Source organism: Numenius arquata, chromosome 1, assembly GCF_964106895.1.
Source record: "Numenius arquata chromosome 1, bNumArq3.hap1.1, whole genome shotgun sequence".
NCBI classification, from domain to species: Eukaryota; Metazoa; Chordata; class Aves; order Charadriiformes; family Scolopacidae; genus Numenius; species Numenius arquata.
The window spans coordinates 70,118,213-70,138,636 of record NC_133576.1 but is presented as its reverse complement, the minus strand read 5'-3'; the positions used below and the strand labels follow the sequence as shown (position 1 = coordinate 70,138,636).

The window sequence follows — 20,424 nt, the reverse complement described above, 5'->3', positions numbered from 1 at the left end:
CATGCTACTATGTCAGAGATCTTCGCAAATGAAATGGCTCCGTATCACGCTGAATAGATATGAGATGATTTTTGTGGGTGTGCGAAGCTGGCCTTTACAACCTGACTTCAACATTACCTTAATGCTGCCGGAGTTTGTCACACTTGCTAAAAAACATCATGTCACATATGCCTTTGATGTACTGATGTAATTTTAAAAGACTGCAGTCTGCAGCTTCACCTCTGAATTACTTGAAATCCAATTACAGCTATCTCTGGTCTCTCACGATTTTGTTGATGTTTTTGAATTAACAAAAGAAGTCGAGAAGTAGATAGGAACAGGCACTTGTAATATATCAGTGTTCACCTTCACTGTAGTGCAACAATAGAAGCTTTTACCATTTTTAACTCTAGTATACAAAAGACTGAATTGTTTTGCCAACATAAACCAGTCGATGAAACAGACGTGCTGCAAGTTAAAAATAAATAAATAAATAACATTAGTCTCCCAAACTGAGCTAGATACGTGAATTCCTTTAATAACTACCAGGCAGGAGCATTATGAGTTTCTGTAAAACGATTCACCTTTTTAATGCCATTTGAGGGAGGGAAGTTCTTGTAACAGTCAGTCATGTGGATTTTAGAGTGCATCTTGCCCATAATTTATGTTTTCTGATTCCTGTTATTTAAATTCAGAGCATTATATCATGTAAATCTCGCAAGGTGTCACCATTTGTTACATGGCCAAAAGTAGTCACAGGAGGAGGTACAATAACAGTGATTTATTGTGGGAGGTTTTGATTTCTGCTCCAAATACACATTAAAAATCTTCTGGAAATGAATCTAGAAAAAGATTTGACATGGTGTAAGAAATTACTTGTCCTGCAGATTGTGTTGTGGAATGTAATTACAGTATGTGAGCATATTTAGCCCAACTTATTAAATGAATTAAGCATTAGCAGCCTTATGCCTTCTGATAGTATGATTGCTGGGAATGGTTAATAGAATGATTCCAATAATTATCATTTTTTAAAATAATATTGCAATAAAGACCAAAAGAGGAAGGGGTTTAATGCCATCTGGAGGTATTTTGGAGAAATGAACACATTTATTTTTGCTGATATTTAGCAATATGTAAAACATAAGCCATCCTCCAAAGTGTTTTTTCTGGTTTGATGGTACTTTATTCCTGAGGAATGCTCTTTACTTTCTTCTCCTTCATCAGATTACAGTCCCATAAGATCTCTGAACCTGCAATAGGGGTATCTATTGAGGTACACTCCAATGTGTTTACGGCTTTGATTTGAGACTACATACTGTGTCATATGGTGTGCTGTATTAGATACAGCAGACTTCAGAATCTGGTTAGGTTTGAAAACTTCTTGCCTAATAACAGATCTTCATACAATCTTCTGAAACTGTGCTGTCTACTAGATATAGTGTATTTATAATGCTTATCTTTAAATTGTTACTATATGCTAAGGCTACCCCACAGCAGATATTGGCTCCCAGAACAATTTTTAGAAGTAGAAACGACTGGTTACCACTGATAAATGACTGCATTCAAGAAGCAGAAGCCCTTCTAGTTAGAAAAATTGTTTGTGTGAAAAAGGAGGCAGAAGAGAAAGGAGGAGATGGAAGAAAGGCAACTGGGAAGTGCTGTGCCAAAAGAGCAGAAAGAAAATGAGAGGGATACAGCTAAGAAGGAGGAAAAGAAACTGCAAACACCAAATTTTCAGGAAGAGACACAAAACTGAGAGCAGTGGAAGAGAAAACCAGAGGCCAAACACTGGAAACGAGAAAGAAGAGAGAGTGATACGAGCAAAAGCTATTAGTAGACTAGAATGTATGTGTTACTGAATAGGAGGCTGAATACCTGAGTGTTACAGTGAAATAAATTAACTCATGTTGATGTGTAGGTGCATACCGATGTCCCAGTTCTGTTTCTGCTACCTTATGTTGGCCTTCCCTGGGTTTCTTCTCTTTTTCACCTTCCTCTAGGACAAACTTTTGTCCCTGGTTCTCAGGCACTCGTGAATACAGACTTTCTCTGGTTTTTTTGGGACGTAGCAGCTCACACCTGTGCACAAGGTGCACAACCAGAAGGACCTGCAGGGCATGCCTACATATGGATGGGTGAGCACATGTGCCTGGGTCCGTCTGCAGTAGTGGTTATGCTCTTCCCCTGCGTATATGAAGACCGTGCCATTGCACAGCTGGCCCTGGCAGTGCCCAGGGTGAGAGGTGTGCGAGGGGGCACGAATGCTGCTGGTGATCCCTGTGGAAAAAAAAGCCTGCACCCTCTTGCTAGGTGTCCCTCCTCTGAGAGTTTCGAAGGAGTCCAGTTGGCATCTCCTGGCAGGGGTGCTAAAAAGGAGTGACACTGATGTAGGAGAGGTGGCACGTTCGGGCCTGACCATGTGAAACTGTGGATTCGCTTCACTGTGAATCAGTGTTTCCTTGTGAAAATGAAACAAACAGCAACAAAAAAACCCACAAAGCAAGTCATGTTGGCCTAGATAAAAATAACAGAAAAGATGGGGAGGAGCAAATTAATGTTTCTTTCTTGCAAATGTCTTTTTTATTTTCCTCAGGCATGTTACAAGCCACACACTCGAGCCAAGCTTATATGATTCAATGGCAGTTAATTCATCCTTGGTGCAGATTTACTACCTCCATCCAAACATTATTTATGCAGCTTCAAAGGACAGGTTGATTACCCTCCTGAATCAGGCACTGAAGCGCTCGTGAACTGAGCATTTACATGAAGTCTCCCCTCAAGACATTCCTCCTGCTTTGTCCGCTGGGCTCCAGAGCCTCAAAAACAGGTAATGTGTTGTGATCTGGAGCCCTGGGGCCAAAGGTCCTACCCGTAACCTCCAAGAGTATAGATATCTAGAGAGCAGGACATGAGGTGGTCTGTTCGGAGGGTTTAGAGTTTAGGTAGAGTAAGTGCATCATTCTGAATAGCATTACACATAGGGGTTTTTTTCCTGTATGCGTTAACTCCCTAGATAGACTCGGTATGACATAGCTCTCCACTGATAATAATATTAAACGTGAAAAAACTGGTATGCATTAGATGACACATGTTAATTGATGCAACATCCTAATGAGGCAGATAAATAAGGGCAGTTATTGCAATGCTAGAGATAGCTGAGATGGATGTAGGAGAATGAGAATGATGGGAAAGCAGGGAGGAGGTCTGATCAGAGCTGTATCCCTTTGCACAATATTCCTATGGCCTTCACTGCCTTGGCATGCACAATAATCACCTGAACTGGCACTGAAGAGTTGCAATAAAAGGTGCAAACAATACAAAGGTGTTAAGCTGTCTTGAGTCTTCCCTGGTTGATTCATGTTCCTTGTAATTGAATGCTTTTAAAGCCATGAGAATTCTGGATTTGAAGGGGGTTTTTGTTGTTGTACTCTTAATATATATAGCTCTCTATGGGTCATCTGGTTACAGCTTCGCTGTGCACTTGTAAACTTTTAGGACTGTTCAGAAATATCCATCAATGTTTTCTTCTTTTGGATTCCTGGTGGAAGGTTCAATTTTCAATGGTCAGAAAACTTTCATAGATTTTGTTAAAAACACCTAATTTTTATTAAAATCCTTTCTTCTTCCGGTTTTACCAATTATAGTTTCAAGGACTGTGTTAAGAAGTGAGGGAGGAATGGGGAAAGAGTGCTCTTTCGATCTTTCATATTTTCAGATACAGGATTTTAGTCTTTCTTTGGCAGAAACTGGATCCTTTCCATAAACCCTGGAGTGTTGCACTTAAAACTTTTAATTTTATAAAACTTCTGTGCAAGGAAAAGTTATTCCAACCAGTGCATGTGTTTCAGAGGACCTTGTGGTGCCAGGGAAACTCCTCCCTGAGCTGGGGTTCTGAGGTCTTCCATCCTCCTGCGTGCAAAATATGACAATAATTTAAAAATGGCACAAATACACAAAGCACTCGGCAAGACTCCCGCTCTTGGGATGACTTTCGATGTACTGTCTGTTGTGATGTTCTTCAGTACCTTTGTGTTTGTAAATGATTTCCAGTTCAGACTACCCAAGGTTAATCATGCCTGACTGTGATTCACTGCTATGCATTTACCTCGACATTTCTAGTGCACTTACTTAATGATATCAGGGCTAGCAACTAGATACCTCGGTGCTGTCTCTTTATTATCCCTCCCACAATTGTTTTCATGCTGAGTTGCTCCAGATTTTTCCCTCCCTTTTTACAAGAGAATTAACCAAGATTGAGGGAGGCTTTTATAATTTATGGCAGTTATGCAAGTTTTGTCCTTTGCTAATGCTCTCTGAGAATCACAGCAATCTCGGTGTGTGTGTGCGTTCGCTTGTTTGCTTTTGCCAAGCAGAAATAGATGTTGGCTCTGTTCCTTCCCTGCACTGGTCCCCAGCATCACTTGGAGAATAGTTTGCTCAGGGGGATCTTCATTAACAGGACTAAATTCAGCAGCTTCCAAGCTGCCGGTTTGCAGAGATTAGTGCTACAGTCTCTTGCCCATCCAGCAGCTGCTCATTGTTCCCATCACTCTGATTCTCCTTGAGGAAGGAAATAGGAAACAGGAACTCAGAGCAATGTCACTGTTGTTCTTGCTTGATGCGACCTACGTCTATATTGGCGTGAGCGTCGCCTTTTGGTTTCTTGCCTTTTCTTTCTCTCTTCTGTCTTGCCCCTTGCATCTTCAGAGTGACTCACAGACAGTTATTCAAGGGCCAAAAACTCCTGCTGGTTTCCACTTCCGCAGATGGGAAGACTGAGGCAGAGGGGTTACAAGGTGCCTCCAGAAAACAAAGAGAACCATCCTCAGATACAGGAGGTCAGCTTGAGCGAGTGCTGCCAACGCACCATCCTGCTCTTAGCTCCCAGGGAGCTTGGCCTCTCGCATCTGGATGACGTGGGGTCTTGACCTTAAGTTTCTCAGGCATCAACTGCAACCTGGTTGAGCAGTGGAGCTGGAAGAGGAGCCTTAATCCCACCTCACTTCACCAAAAGGCCTGGTGCAAGTTATTTAAAGTTAGCCTTGGCATTCCCCCATCTAAAATAATAATTAGACCGCCATGAAGACTATCTCATTAATATTTGTACAAAGTGTTGAAAAATGTAATGTTCTGTAAAAATGGATAAGGATTACTCAGCCAGAACAGTAAAGGAAATGAGCGGTAGTTTAAGTTTTTAAAGACAGACTTGGGTTCTAAGTGGTAAAAGTCCTGAGGAGTGCCAGGGTAGGGAGAAGGGGAGAATGGGAGCTGCTGCCTCTCCCAGGCGGCCACACACTGGTGAGCACAGGCAACCCCTGCCCCATCACCACACCCCCATCCTACCCCAAGAGTTTCAATCTTGGGACAGGGGTCACTCAATTTAAATTAGGATTTAGCTTTTGTCTCGCTGAACTGGAGGGAGGGATGGCAAATAGGGAAGGGGCAAAGCATGCAAGGTGCAGAGGTAGAAACCCCTCCAGCGATACATCTTCGATATCCTCCTGTTTATTTGCCAAAAGGACCATGATGGGTCAAGTCAGTTGAACCAGAAAATAGCTAACAGATGGGTCTGGAGGACAACGTAAAGGGTAAAAATCCATGCAGCTGTGGAAGTCAGTTTCAAGAAAAGGGCTGCCCAAACTTTTATGGGGTATAATTCACTTTTAGCTTTCAGATTAAGGTACCAGGGCAACCTCCCAAACAGTGTTCCACAGCTCAAGTTGTGGGCATTGTAGAGGTCAAGGACATCTGCAGCAGACTGATTGGCCAATGATTTGGTAACACCTCTTTTTAGTAACTCCATGGACTCTGTTGAGGGCCATCATGAGCATATCAGACTGCTTGTGAGCCACAGATGACCCTCCTCTGCCCAGAAACACAGCTTTCAAGGGATGGTAGACAATATGAAATTACATCCTTTAAATTAATTTTTAAGATGTACTGTTTCTGAAAACACCAGTGCATCAATGGCTTGTAATGTACATCTGTGATGTTTCTGAGAGAAGTTGCAGTCCACACTAAAAAAAAAAAAAAAAAAAAAAAAAAAAAGAAGAAGAAGAAAAAAACCCCTTACTATGATGAATGAAGGCAGTGTTTTTCAGAGCAATGGAGGTCTTGAAAACTGTAAAGTGAAAGTCTGGTGTTTATCCATGAACCAACTTGCTGGCAGAAGAAGAAGGCTGGCTTCATTGCACTATTCCACCTGTTTACTCGAGCCTCAGCTCGCAGAGCTAACCCGTAACACTGCCAGACTGTCACTCTGCTCAGCCAGTCCAACAAGAACAGCTAAAATTTTAAAACACACTCCTCAGCTCTCAAATTCCCATGAAAAAGTTCTCTTTTTTCTACCCTTTCCCTGAAGAATTACCCTCAGCCCAGAGCATTTCTTTGTGTATTAAATATATAGACCGTTAAAAAATACAATTCCACCACAACTTCCCGCTCCAAGAAACAAAGTGATTTCACCTGTGGGATGCATCAGAGCTGCTGCAGTATTGTCACAAAGCTGATGTGAACCTTGCCTGCCAATTCCTAACCTTTTCTGAGCACAGACTTTTTGGATTTGTGGTGTACAATGCTGCTGATAGTTCACAAAAAAACTATTGTAAGTTGATACCAACAAATCTCTTTTCTTCAAATGCTATAAAGACATTTTCTTGGAAGATACTTGCTCACACAGGTCTTGACTGAATCTGTCTTTGAGGTTTAGCAAAGCTAAGGAGGAAGAATGTATTGTATTATCGGTGATTTTTTTTACCATGTAAAAATTACAGATGTGTAGCAGTCGAAGATGGTACAAATAAAAGATCTTTTAAAAAATCTTTTATGACATAAAAAATCACATAAAAAGGTCTTAAAAACATGATCATGATGTCCATGAAAGCAGATGATATGGGTCTTTTTTGTTTAGTTGAGAGAGAAAACACCTGGAAGCCAAATCTGACCTTAATTGCAGCTGTGGTTTTCCTGGGTCAAAATTTAGCTACTGTTGGGTTCAAGTCAGACAAGAAGAATCTATATCTGCGATGTCAACAGGAACAGGGAGAGATGAATGCTAAATAAAAGCACCACTGAGGTCTGGGCAAGTTCTGTGACTGACTTACATGGGGTGAGGTAGGGCCTTTGCTGTCCTATTTTTAAATGCTAGCCTTCTCTTACCAGATATAGCCAATAGCTCGAGATAACCACCCTTATCGCTGCGAGGCTCAGCGCAGAGTTTTATTTATAAAGTCTGCTTGATCCAGACCCTCTTGTTTAGCACCTTCACCTTTATTATCTACCTGTACTCTGTATGCTGGAGAGAAAAATAATTAGCCACAGGAAGCTGCCCTCATTTTTATGCCACCCTTGGCTCAAAGCTGAAGGGGAAAGTGGTTTAATGCAAGAGACGCCCTCACTTCGAAACAGCAGCTTTTGTCCCGTTGGAAAACTTACTGTAGTGCTGGGCGTTATTTCTAATTTTATACCAAGTAAAAAATGTTCCTGTAACATTTAATGTCACTTAGAATAAAACTGACCAATTTAACTGGCTAAAATACTGTCATGCTTGAGGAAATGTTTTTCTATATTGCACCAAAAGCGTATTATTTTTCTCTTAGGCACTGTTTTCCTTGGACTTTGCCATTTGTAAGGGACTAATTGGGAATTTTGAATGTATTATGTATTAGCTCTGAATACGGTGGTTAAACAGAGCTTGCCAGGAAAATCAGGAGATGCAAATACCTGGGAAGAAGTCTCTTTCATAGGAAATGCCACTAGGAAGGCAGGCACCACCGACCCCGCTCTGTATTTTTTTCTCTGAAGAAAATGATAAATGGAAGCTCAGTGTCTCACACGTTGGAGTTGCGATGTGCGTGGTGGTGGATTTGCTGGGCTAAAATTCCTGGTTGCCAGGGTAACACATTTTGGAAGTCCTCTGCCCTGGGCAAAAAATGCTGCAACTCGAAACCCTCCAGGGGCTGATGCTCGGTGGGGGGCACCACCACTGCTGGGTGCCGGGGGGGCTGCTGGCTTCGCCAAGGGATTTTAAGTAGGGAAACAGAATAAAATGGGTCCAAAAGATTAGAAAGGCGATCGGGAGCGTTCGATACTTCCAGGCTCTCATAACCGGTGCTCTCTCTCATTTTTTTTTCCCTATACCATCACCATGTCCCGTCAGCCAAAGGGCAGGGGGGAGTTACCTCGTCCCAGGGCTGAATCGCTGGGTGATGGAAAAGATGAGAGGGGTGTGTGTCTGTGTGTGTGCCTGGAGAGTGGGGAGAGGAGGAGGGCGAGAGGGGGAGAAAGAGAGATACAAGGTTCTGGCCACCTGCCAAGAAAAATAACTAACATTTTGCAAAAAAGAAATCCTAAGACTGAGGTCATAGTATGGAAAAAGTCTGTTTCACAGACTCTTGAGCCTGAATACAGGCCAAGTTTTTTTATGATGTTTTTTTTTTTTCTATTTTTTTTAAATGCAGGCATCCTATTAACATTTGAACACTAAAGCTCGTCCAGGAATGGAAAGATTTTAGAATTTGAAGTGCCTTAGCTTTCTACTTTGTTGGTACACAAATATATTTTTTTAATTACAAGAAAGTGAGGTTTTGAATGAGAAGCTCCCTCATTTTGCTTTTAACTTATTTTACAACTATGAAGACCAAATAAAGGGAATTTAAAGAAATGCCTGTTTCTCCCGCAGAGTGACCAACTCAAAAAAAAAGAGACTTTTCAAGCTTGGTGGACAACTTTTTATTTGCCATGCAAAATACAAAAAGATACTGAAACCTGAAATGATGATGAATTTTCTTGTGTGGAAAAATCCTACTGTTCAGCTGTGAATAGTTATGATTTTTTTAAACTTTTATAGTAGCAAGCTGACAGTTTCATGACAAATTACTTTTCATACCTAACTAAACAAATTATTGAAGTTCTTCTGCCTTAATCTCTGGATTTGGATTGATTGTCAGAGTGTGGATATTTTTTTAACTGAGGGGAAAAAATCTTTGGCTTTGTTAGGATGTTATTGCAAGCAAGTTTTCTGGTCTTTGATTTGCTAAGCTACAACTGGAGTCTGCCTTCCTCAGGGTAAGAATATTTCCACATTATCATTTCACCTGCGGTATTTTAAGAGAGAGAATATTATATCTCAGTGTGTATCTCGGCTTTGTGCATTCTGTCCTTTGTTTAGCATGCAGACAAGCTTCACCTCCCAAAAGAGATGTGGAATATATTTATTGGCAATTTAGAATTGATGATAGATTTGACAAGCAAGCAGGGTGACACACCGAAGCTATCAAAGCTGGAGATAAATCAGAACAAAGGTTTGGATGAGGTATATTGTTCCTGAAATTCAAAAGGGTTATACTTACAGATCATTCCAAAATCAAGGCAACTGTACCACTGACTTACGAAGATAAAAGCTAAGTTTTTCCAAGAAAAAAAAACAACATGGTTTGATTGGCCCACAGATTTTTTATGGCAAAATAGTGCAATTATAGCTGGAATTTCTGCATGCTGATTTTTATTAGTTTTGTAAGATATTTTCTCAGGATTCATTTGTGCTGATTCCCTCTTTCATGGCATAAGCTGTAAGCAATTGTAGGTAGAGAGAAGGAATCTCTTGACATATTTCTTCAGAGGCACACTCTGGGAGATGCAATAGATCAGGTGTACTAAATTAAAACAGAACTGATCTGTTACCTGATAAGCATGTGGACTTACCATGTGTTTAATTGTATTAGAATTTAGTGCAATTTTGAGTGAAAAACCTATACATTCACAATCAGCTTTCCTACTATTAAAACAAAGCAGACAAATCAGCACAAATAATATCTTTAAAGTATTTAATAGTATGATACAGACAAAGGATGAGCAAATCTCCCTTTTATACCTTGTTTGATGACAAATTTTTGTGCCATTTAGGAGGGGGGAGAGGGCCTCCTGAAGTCCCCTAGGGGGATGGGGAGGCAACCTAAACATGCAACCTGCCTTGATGTGGTTCAGATGGAGGCCCAGTACAACAAAGAGCGGGGAAAAGGTCTAGTTGGGAACCCCAGAACATCACAGAATGTAAGCTCAAAAATAATTTGTCATCACTCTGGTCTGCACTGTTTTTAGCTGTTGGACTTGAGAAAAAATTCATGTGGCTGCTCGTGTAAAATCCACGTTTTCCCCATAACTTATAGAATAAATGTAATATGAGACACAAACTTTAATACTTGCAATCACTGTAAGCAGCAGTCGTTTCTGTAGACTTCTGTGGAAGAAAGGATGAAGCCACAAACTGTTAAAAAAACCCTGGGCTCTTCCTCTGCCACAGAGTAAGGTTTTGATCTTGCAAATAGTTCTAGACAAGCATGATGCTTTCCAGCAGGACTTCTTTCAGCGTTATTGTTTGAAAGACCCAGAGTTCCTGTGGGTACCTAGACTCACGTTTATGCTATGCTGCCCATCTCCAGTTCAGTTAAAAAACATTTCCTGGCAAGCTGCGTGCGTTACTGTGAGCAGTCTTGGTAAAACAGGATGACTTATATGTGTCGAAAAAGTAGCCTGCGACAGAGTGATTGTACATGGAAAGACCAGGGGAAAAAAAAGAGGAACCTGTGTTTGTCAGGATGGAGGTCTGCTTCTTCTTGCCATCCCTCACAGCTGCCACTAGCACACTGATCATCCCGTCCCACCGCGCAGTAATCCCAGCACAGCTCTGTGACCGAGCGGTCCAGCACCGAGGTCGGGAGACAGACTTGGGAAGGGTGTCCTTTCCTCCTCTGAAGAGCTTTATCTTGTCAGGCTTTGTCTTCAAGAGAAAGAAACCCGTCCCTGAGTGTTTCCCATAGGTTTCATTGCTGTCTGGGGGTGGCTGGCTGATACCACTCTTCAGCAAGCATGCTAGTGTAAGGAGCCCTGCAGCACCCACAGCAGCCTCCTGTGATTGATGCTGAGTAGTCAGGAGTCAGAAAGCAAATTTCCAGCTCTGGAGCCTGGGAGACAGTGGAATAGAGAGAGGGGAAGATTAGATATAGTAAAAGAAGACTTGTCAGACAGATAGGATTTTAGGAGTTTCATTATTACATGTAACACATAAGACTAAACAAATTCAAAGACATATATAATACATAAACAATGAGAGGTGGGCAAAAAGCTGGATGGGGAAGGTTAGATTGGTAGAAAGACCTAACATACCAATATTATTCCCAACTTGCGTATATTTTCGTAAGACCACAGCAGGTGGATGACTTAATAACCATCATCTTGAGGCATTATGGAAAGATTAGAAAAAACAACAGCCCTCCTTTTAAGATTATTTTGATTTATTTTTATCTAGGAGAAGTGGCCAAGTACATCTTTCGCATGATCCCATTTGGCTCAATGACGTTGCAGAGCTTTGAATTCACTATGAGAAGAACAACTTTTTCTGTGCCCTGAAGAACATAAAAGCCCCGGTGCCTAGCTGGAAAGCAAATACCTCTTGCTCAAACCGCTTATGTTTTTTTACTTGAGAAGAATTAAAATCTCATCTTATTTCTTTGCATGCACTTGTCATCCACTCAGAGTTTTATTCAAATAAATCTCTGTTTCTTTTCAAAGAACATCTTCCATAAGAGTTGCATTAGCTTTAAAGACTCACCAAGAACAGAGCAGTCCAGGCTGACACTCTTGGTTTCCAACAGAGAAGCAACTGCATGAATCTTATCCTGCAATTCTGCAGCTCAGTTAATTAAGTATTTGATGTCCTAACAAGCTGCTGCCTCCCAAAGCCAAGGAGGGGGAGCCACCAGGCCCCGTTCTCATCTTTGGCTACCAGACAGAGTGACGCTCGGAGACTTTCCACCCATCACACCGTGTTACACAACTCTTCCTCTCTCCCCAGCCCGCAGAGTTGGTGAAATTAAATAGTATGAAAAATTAACCCCACCTTTGTTGGAATGCATCTGGGTAATATGTGGCCTCATTTGCTGCTACAGGAGAATATGTGTTTGCTGCTTTGGTAGTGGGGTCTCTGTGGACTGGGCAGAGGGGAGCCTGGTAGCACAAACCCTGGGGAGCACTTCTGCAGCCCCACATCCCTGCCTGCTCTGGGGGTATCCTCAGGCACCTCAGACCCTACGCACAGGATGATTTCTGATTTCTCTTTCCATGTCCTGTTGCCTGCTGTCCATCCCATGCCATCCACCACCCCTTCTACTTTTCTTTCCTGCCTTTTTCTTTCTTGCTGCTCTTCTACAGTCCCATCCCTGGTTTTGTCAGGTTCATTTCTCCTTGCTTCTGGCCTCTGCTGGCCCTCCCCTTCTCCACTTCTGCCCCACAAAACTTGTCCCCCTGTCTCCTGGAAAACACAAGAGAAATAAAAAGATATATGTAACAAGCGATACACAAATATACCCACAGTAGCTTGGGTTCCTGGATTAGTGCATATGCCTCATTGCCGGCTGCTTTCTCCTTTGTTCCTTGATTCCTCCATCATGTCATCTTTGCTTCGTGGTAAAGGGCTGAAGAAATTTTTTAACTCCTTTGTCAGGTGCCCAGGTATTGCCCCAATCTTCCTTTGGGGCACGTAGTTTTCCATTAGTTCTCTTTTAATAATCACCAAAAAAGAGAGAGAGAGATTATTAGGGAGAAAAGTTTTACTTAGCTACAAAATGCTTTCCTTCTATAACTTTCAGCATGATTGGCAGATAGGTTTATTTAATCAAATTGCCTTTTCTGTCAGTGTATTGTTTAATGAGGGAGTCCTTTTTTTTGATTGCATAGGAAATGTGGAAGCATTTGAGAATTTCTGATGTGCTATTTACTCATCCATTATGTTGGGAATCAGTTTAATTTCAATGTCAGCAGTGGAATTAATAATCGTAACAGTTATCTGTCACAGAATGATATATTTGGGGATTTTCTCAGCAAACCAAGATACATCCTCCACCCTTTCACTAGATAAGGAAGTTTTAAAAAATAAGTCAAATTTGAATGTGTTTTTGTTTTGATTATCCCTTCCAGTCTGATGGTAAAGGCACGTATTTTCAAGCTTTAATTCAGTGTTGAGTCACTGATATGAAATCCTTTACTAGCATAGATTATCCCTCCTTTTTTATCCCATTTATTTCACTCTGAGTTTCTTAAACACTTCCATCAAGGATGGCTCCCTCATTAAAGTGCACCATCCCTTTCTGAAAAAAAAAAAAATAAATAAAAATAGACAGTCCTAGCTTTCCAGGGATAGCGCAAAATCCCCTTTTGGCGGTCATATTAATTTGGGCTGACTTTATTCTGGTTTTGGTGTTGCGCTTCATCATTGGACGAACAGGCTTCCCATGTGAGAGCAGGGGAGTACCTGAGCGGATGGACAGACAGACGGGTAGAAATGAGGTGGATAGGACCCAAATGGGGTTCTTCTTCCTTTAGGTTTCCTCGGTTCTGTGGTTATGTGCAGCCCCACATAAGTAAATAACTGATAAATGAATAAAACCTTTCAGCAGATACATTTGATAAGTACCGAGACTTTTTATGTGATTCCAAAGTAAGGGCAGTAACTGTTAAATGAATTGCTTTTTAAATAAAACACATAAGAGAAATTTTTAAATCCTTCATTGTTCCTTAAAATGTTTTAGTGCCTCATTAATTCTTGATTAGCCTGGTTGTTAAGAGGCCATTATTATGTGGTAATAAGGTGTAGGAAATTACCTCTAGGACTATAGTCATGTCACACAGACCTGCTCTAGTTAGCACCTCATCAGGTGCTGAGACCAAATGTCAGTGGTATAAATCAGGGGTTCGCTGCCTGCTGGTGGGGCTTGTGGTGGTTCTATGTGATGGGGTGTTTGCTGAGATGATGTGAGTCCTCTGGTTCAGGAAAGTGGAAAAGACCTGGCGAAACATAACCCTCTTGGCAGTCTCCTGTCCTTCAAGGGCTCCTCGGTCTTGCCTTTGGCAGAGCATGGAAACTGCTATAAAACAGTGGAATGAAATTACTTTGCAATTATAATCATTTAAGTAGTTTCAAATATGCCTGAAGCTTGTGCAGATGAAAGTCCTCTCTTTGCTGTATGATTTGTTAGGCAGAAAGTGTCATAGGACATTTGGTGCCAGTTCAGCAGAATATCCCCAAACTAACGACCTCCTCAGGTCATTAGTATTTCTTTTGAACACACAACCCCCCTCAAAGCCTGCTACAAACATTGGTAAAGCTAATCGTTATTACCCTTTTACAAACAGAAAAATGAGCCTTAGGGGCTATTTTTATTGTGATTTGATGCAACATTAATCAGCATTCTGAAGAAGAGACATACTTGAATGTCTCAAGCTGCATGTATTTATTTTTCAGTGCTTATGATACTTTTTTTTCCCCCCTAAATCTCTTTGAGGTTGATGCTCTAATGCTCACAGTATGCAGCTCCCATTCATTACCTATACAGAGAGCTAATGCGATACAACAGCATCACCATCTTTGAAGAGCATCGAAGATGCTAATAATTAAAAACACAAAGTGTGCTTTCGCTAGTAATTTTCTCCTTATTCTTTCCCGGGTTTTGATCTTTGCCCAGCAGATAAGGCACAGTCCTTGGAGGATGGAAAGCAGCTTGGTGCCAGCGTGGCTGCTGTCACTCTGCCAGCATGCAGGGGTGGTGGCCCTCAGGGTGTCCGAGCACCTGCTCACTTACCTGTTCTTGCTGTGGCATTTTGGAGGACATTTGCACCTCTGGAGATGTGTTGTAGCAAATCTGCAGGGACAGGCCCGCTCCCGAGAAGTTCATGTTGTTCCTGAACCCTCAAAACAAGGCTGTGGCCTGGGTTTCAGTCCTAAATATCCACGTTTGTTGCTAAATTGCTAGGCACTCACTTCAGTACGCTGTCTTGGTGGCCACTTGCTCTTCAGGCCATGTGTGACTGTGTCCCTTGCCCCGAGCATCGCCCCAGCACTCCTCAGGGATGGACCCTGAAAGGAGAAGGGCACCTACTGCTCATCCCCAGTTAATCCTTGGTCAGCCTTAGAGCCCAGGGTGCAGGGAAAAGTATCCATACTTAGTATTTCAGCTGCTTCAGAAGCTGAAGTAGCCCCAAGACCCGTGCAGGGTGGCTGCTGCAAGCCATGGGCACCACTCTCCCTCATCCCCAAGCCATCGGACCCCAGAGCAGCCTGGAGGGCATGGGCACCCCTCCAAGCCAATTTTCACCCACGCCTTCTCACTGTGAGAGAGGACACCCCTCAGCAAGGAGCTCGGCTTTGGCTGATTTGGGGTGTGCCTGCCTGCCTGGCTGGTCATAGACCCCCTCCCCGGCTGACAGATGGTCAGGCACCATCACCCCAGCTGCGGTTGGCATCCCACACACAGCTCCAGTGGTCCCAAGCAGGGGTGCAGAAGGCATCTATCTGATGTTGCTTCATACGTCTGCAGAAATGTGGTTTTTAATGTCCCCTGAGAATAATGAGCAGCGAATTGTCATGACTTTTCCAAGGACAGGGGGAAATCTCCACCAAAAATCAAGTATTTAAAGGGCACTTCTGAGTGCAGTTTCAGATCTCACAAGAACAAATGGAAGGAGCAATTACAACCCAAACCAAAGACTGTTAGGAGTTAATAACTACATGAGCATAGCAGTAAAGAACGTCAAGAGTTAGCAGTCCCAGCATGTCAAAAGTTTATTTAATCCTACTCTAAACAAGCAATATAACAAATCCTTGTTAGGAATGAATGATCTCTCACACATAGCTTAAAATAATCAAATTTTGATTTAAAACACCAAAATAGGCCAAATGTTATGGGTTCTTCTGGAAGAAATTCAAATCGTCCAGTCCAATTTTATTTTTTATTTGTAACATTTTGCAGATGAATAAATGAGTTCTTTAGGTAAAACCCGCTTGCCCGGTTTCAGGCGGGAGTGTGTATTTGCCAGAGAATTACAGACTCTCAAATGTTGACATATTCTGCTCCAGTAGCTCTGCTGTGCCTGATAGAAGAGATATTGTTGCACATAGAAGGATACTGTTTCGGCACCTTTTCACCTTCCCGCCTTGTCTTCGACCTTCTTTCACGTAAAATTTCCTCCTAGGACAGGCTCCGAAGGTGAAGTAGAAGTTGAAGAACGTAAGGTGTTGGGTCATGGGTACATCTGAGGCAATGCCAATGACTTCCCAGTTGGCACCTGGAGTTTCCTTCCCCAGTTCTGGATCTGATTGAACAGTGGAGTTTTGGACAAAAAGAGTGAATCTCTTTGCCTTGGTTTCCCCTTTCCCACTGAACAAGAATAATCATGGGTTTGTTTACTTTTGACCTCACAGGGTGTTGAGAAATGTACCTACAGGGAGATCTCTCACTAGGAAATAGTGTGATAGAATACAGCCTGATAATACATTGGTACCTGTCTTGATAGAACGGGTCCTATTGCATAGTAGTTAATGATCCTGGTAATAAGAAGAATAAGTCCTTGTGCTTTGGTGTTCAGCTAGAAGGAAGAGTTGAAGAAAGTATGGGTAAGAAAATTCTGGCAGACCTTTTGTTCACTCCTGGTTCTTCCCTGGTGCTGCTTTAAATTGCATAGAGACTTCAAGCACAGGACATCTATAAAAATATGTAGTGAGGGCTGTTTGCTGCATCTTTGGAAAAGTAAAACTTTTCTGCTCTTAGTGTGAGGATAGTAGTACACTGAAAAATACAGAATTATTTCTTTAGACTAATCAAGGCTCTGCTGGAGATAATCTCAAGGCTTATAGAACTTCTGGAAAGTTATTTACATATTTCAAATAGTATTTGAATTATTTACGTATTCAAATATTCTTTATTGTCAATTTCCTACATTTTGCCTGTTTTATTCAGTATTTTCATCAGCCATCTAGGCTGTCTTCAGTGCACTAAAAATATTTAAGTGCCTGATAAACCATGTACATCTGAAGTATTTCCTCCTATCAGTAAAAAATCATTTGCCTTGAAGGTAATATAGTGGGATAAATTAATTGCTGATGAAACCAGTTTTACTAGAGTGACACTGATGATGAAACTAACCCAATATATTTAGTTTAGGAGATCCACTTTTGGACCATTAACATTGTTACTACTAAATTGAATTCTTTAGAAGTTGTGTCATCCCTCGCATATATGACTTTTAAAATACATATTGCATACTATAGACACAATTTATTTGCAGTTTTACTAAATTAACATGTTATTATCTGTAGGGTTTATTCTTACTTAAATATCAAACAGCTAATTACCCACAGCTCTGTCAATATTGTTCTGTATATTTTATTTCCACACACAAAAGTACTTCTGAAATAATGATTGTTTTGGTTCGACTTGATCTGACATCAAATAATAAGTTAAATGATACTTAATACCATTTTTTTCAAAGGTGGAGGCTATAGGTAGATGTTGTAGGAGACTATGTAGAATTCAGTTCCTGGGAACTCAGTATCAGATGTATTAGATAATTATAAATTTCAAACATACATTATACAACCAACTAGTTGTATAATGGAGCAGATTTGAGCAAGTGGTCTTAATTCTAATTCGATTAAAAAAAAAAAAAAACAACCAAACCAAACCCATGAATTTCAATCATGTAACAATCTGAGAATCCATTTCCTGCCCACTTGCTTCATACCAACACTTCCTTACAACGCTGCTGTGGTGTAGAAGTTTGCTCCTACGTATGGCAGTCTCACAGCTGACAACAGAAAAAAATATTTCACAGAAAGCTTCAATTAACAGCCAATGAGTGGGAAAAAATGAAATAAGCCAGTATGTTTTGTGGATGCAGATGAAACTCAAACCAAGGCTAGTTTCAATACTTTGCAAAGTGAATTAAATTAACTTCTGAATCAGTGTGGGTAATTGATATTTTGTTTGATACAATAAAAAAATCATATGAGTCAACTGAAAAAAAAATAATTGTGTTCATTTTCTCAACAAAATGAAAAAAATACTTTCAGGGCTAATCATTTCGTTTAACTTGCCTTACTTCGGAAAGTGGCTGGGCAGCTTTATTACAGCACTAGATACAAGCATATTTCGAAATCAGGTTTTTGAAAGAAGAAAATTAAAGTATAGCAGTTCAGAAATGTTGAAGTTAGTCATTTTACATAGAAATTAAACTTTTTTAGTTATTTAGGGAAGAGCATTTCTCAAATCTAGCAATTGCCAAGCATTTTGGCCAGTCTTCACACTGTTCTTGATGGCTGAACTATTTGTCAGAAAATTCCCCTCAGCTCTAAATCCCTCACACAAGACTCTAGTTAGAGCCTCGTCCACACTCGAGCCTTTGTGAAAAATGATTGTCGACATTTTTCTCAAGATGACTCAACACTTCCCGAGATTTAAGACAGCAGAAAGCATTATCAGACATCATGTAGACTTCCAGATTATTATTTTTTACAAGGTGGTTGCAGTAGTTAGCAGCTGGGTGGTAGAATTTGGCAATCAGAATGCAATTGTGTCTAATTCATTTTTATACACTACTCCTATTAGTTAAAAAAGGATATTTCTTTGGAAGTGACATTACAGCCCTGACATATGATTTTTCAATATGACTTTTTCTCAGAAACTGCCAGCATGGTACTGCCAGCATGCCAAGCTGGTGTCCAGAAGAAAATTTAAGAGCAGTGATAAAATGAAAGGGAAAAATAGAAGCCCTTCTTGCAAACAGGGGTTTGTAATAGATATTCTGACATGATATGAATGATGAGGGATGGAAAATTCATAATGGTGTGTAGAAGTGCAACACACACTCTGTGCGTAGAAGACTGACCTATAACTCATAAGATAGTGTGTGTCGAGTGAGTTATGAGAGTTGTTCCCTGGTGTATATTTAAAAAGAGACATTAGAAAGGAGATATAGTGTGGTTTACTGTTTGAGAGCTAACTTCATAATTTTGTCCGAAAAGTGTTTTTAAAGAAAAAAATACATGCTTTTTTTTAAAAAAAAAAAAAAATCTGTATTGCAGTCCAGGTGGTGTATTTCTGCACAGCACGTGCAGTGTCTGAATGCTAGGAGTAAAGCTGTTCCTCTCTCTGAAGGAGCAACCCTCAATTGATTATTTCTGCTGTTGCGATGTCCAAAGGGGATTATTTCTAAGAAAGAGGAGTTTCCCATTTTGACTCCTAGAAGGGGTTATCTCAAAGTGAAACAAGCAGGTCTGAAGTGCTTGGTGCCATCAGACCCCAGGGCAGCAGAAGCTCTGTGCCAGGAAGCCCACAGACAACCTGAGCGCACACCTCCACCAGAGCTGCAAGATGTAATTTGGATTAATGGGATCCCATGTGAGCATCCATCCCTTCAGCACAGCTGAAGCAAAGGGATTGTCTGATCACCCCTCCCACAGATGGCCCATGTTTTTCTCCCCCAGCCCCTGCCTCCAGATCCCCTACCCCTGCAGTGCCTGTGCCCTGAGCCCTGGCACCGCCTGAGCAGCCCCTTCCCTCCCTCAGCCCTTCCGCAGGAAAACCTGACAATCCTCCTGTATTTTGGTGGGACTGCTGTCAGCGTAGAGTTGTCTGCCCCGTTGGGATTAACGTTTCCCCTTTCAGCATCTTGTGATCACAGCAAAAGCAGAGAGGAGAAAAGACTATCACCAATGCATCATCTCCTGATAAGTTTGTTAGCATGTCAAGTTTAGTAAAAATGTTGGAAATGCCCTGGCCATGGAGGTAGCTCCTTCAGGAGCAGCGCTACCCCTTTCTCTGAGCCTACACAGGGTGCAGGTCTCCATAATGAGCAGCAGTCCGTTCACCCTGGGGGGCAGAATGTTGCCTGGCGTTTTTTTTGTCTGAGAGCTTTGGTTTCCTTTTTGTAGTCTGCCTCATAAGGAAAAAAATGTGTTTTTCCTATGCCTGGCTTGGCTGCAAATGAAAGGCATTGAGAAATCTGCTCATGGGAGAGGTTTAAGCCTGTTCCTGCAGAAATTTGAAGGCTGGAAATTTTGACAAAAATCACAGCAGCCCCTACATATTTAATGCACAGAGCTCTCTACATCCCACTCCTCAGCACCAAGCAATGGCACATCAGTCTGGCCAAACATGAGCTTCCAAGTCTTTCTGCCCCTTCTTTTTTTTTTTTTTTTCCCCTCTTGCCACACACTGAATTAATTATTTGACAATATATTCTGACATTGTATTATTTCAACAATAGCAGAATGTAATGTTATATAATTAGGAGCCAGAATATAATAGTGATATGAAGATGATTTTTGCAATGAGATTTTTTTTTTTTAATTAAAATTTCATTACTGCAAAAGTGACGTGCTATTGCCCTTTCCAATGTGTGAGCAACAGTGCCCATGAGTGAAAGGGATGACCCCCGGGAATGGGTAGCATGGTTTGCCACCCCTTGTGCCCTGGTCGGGGATTCTCCCGAGTTGCTGCTCTTCTGTACCATGAGAACCTACAAGGGCACAAGATATTTTAAAGTCTCTATAAAGTGTTCCACTTCTGCAGGGGAGGGGATTTAGTTTCATTTTGGGGGAGCGTCTATGAAGCATCT

The 20,424-nt window shown here is 41.3% G+C and overlaps 1 protein-coding gene across 1 annotated transcript in view; it reads left to right on the top strand.

Moving 5' to 3' along the window:
- The window catches only part of AFF3 (ALF transcription elongation factor 3), a 286,394-nt gene that overhangs the window by 159,764 nt on the left and 106,206 nt on the right, over positions 1 to 20,424 (top strand). The gene's annotated exons all lie outside the window — the stretch shown is intronic.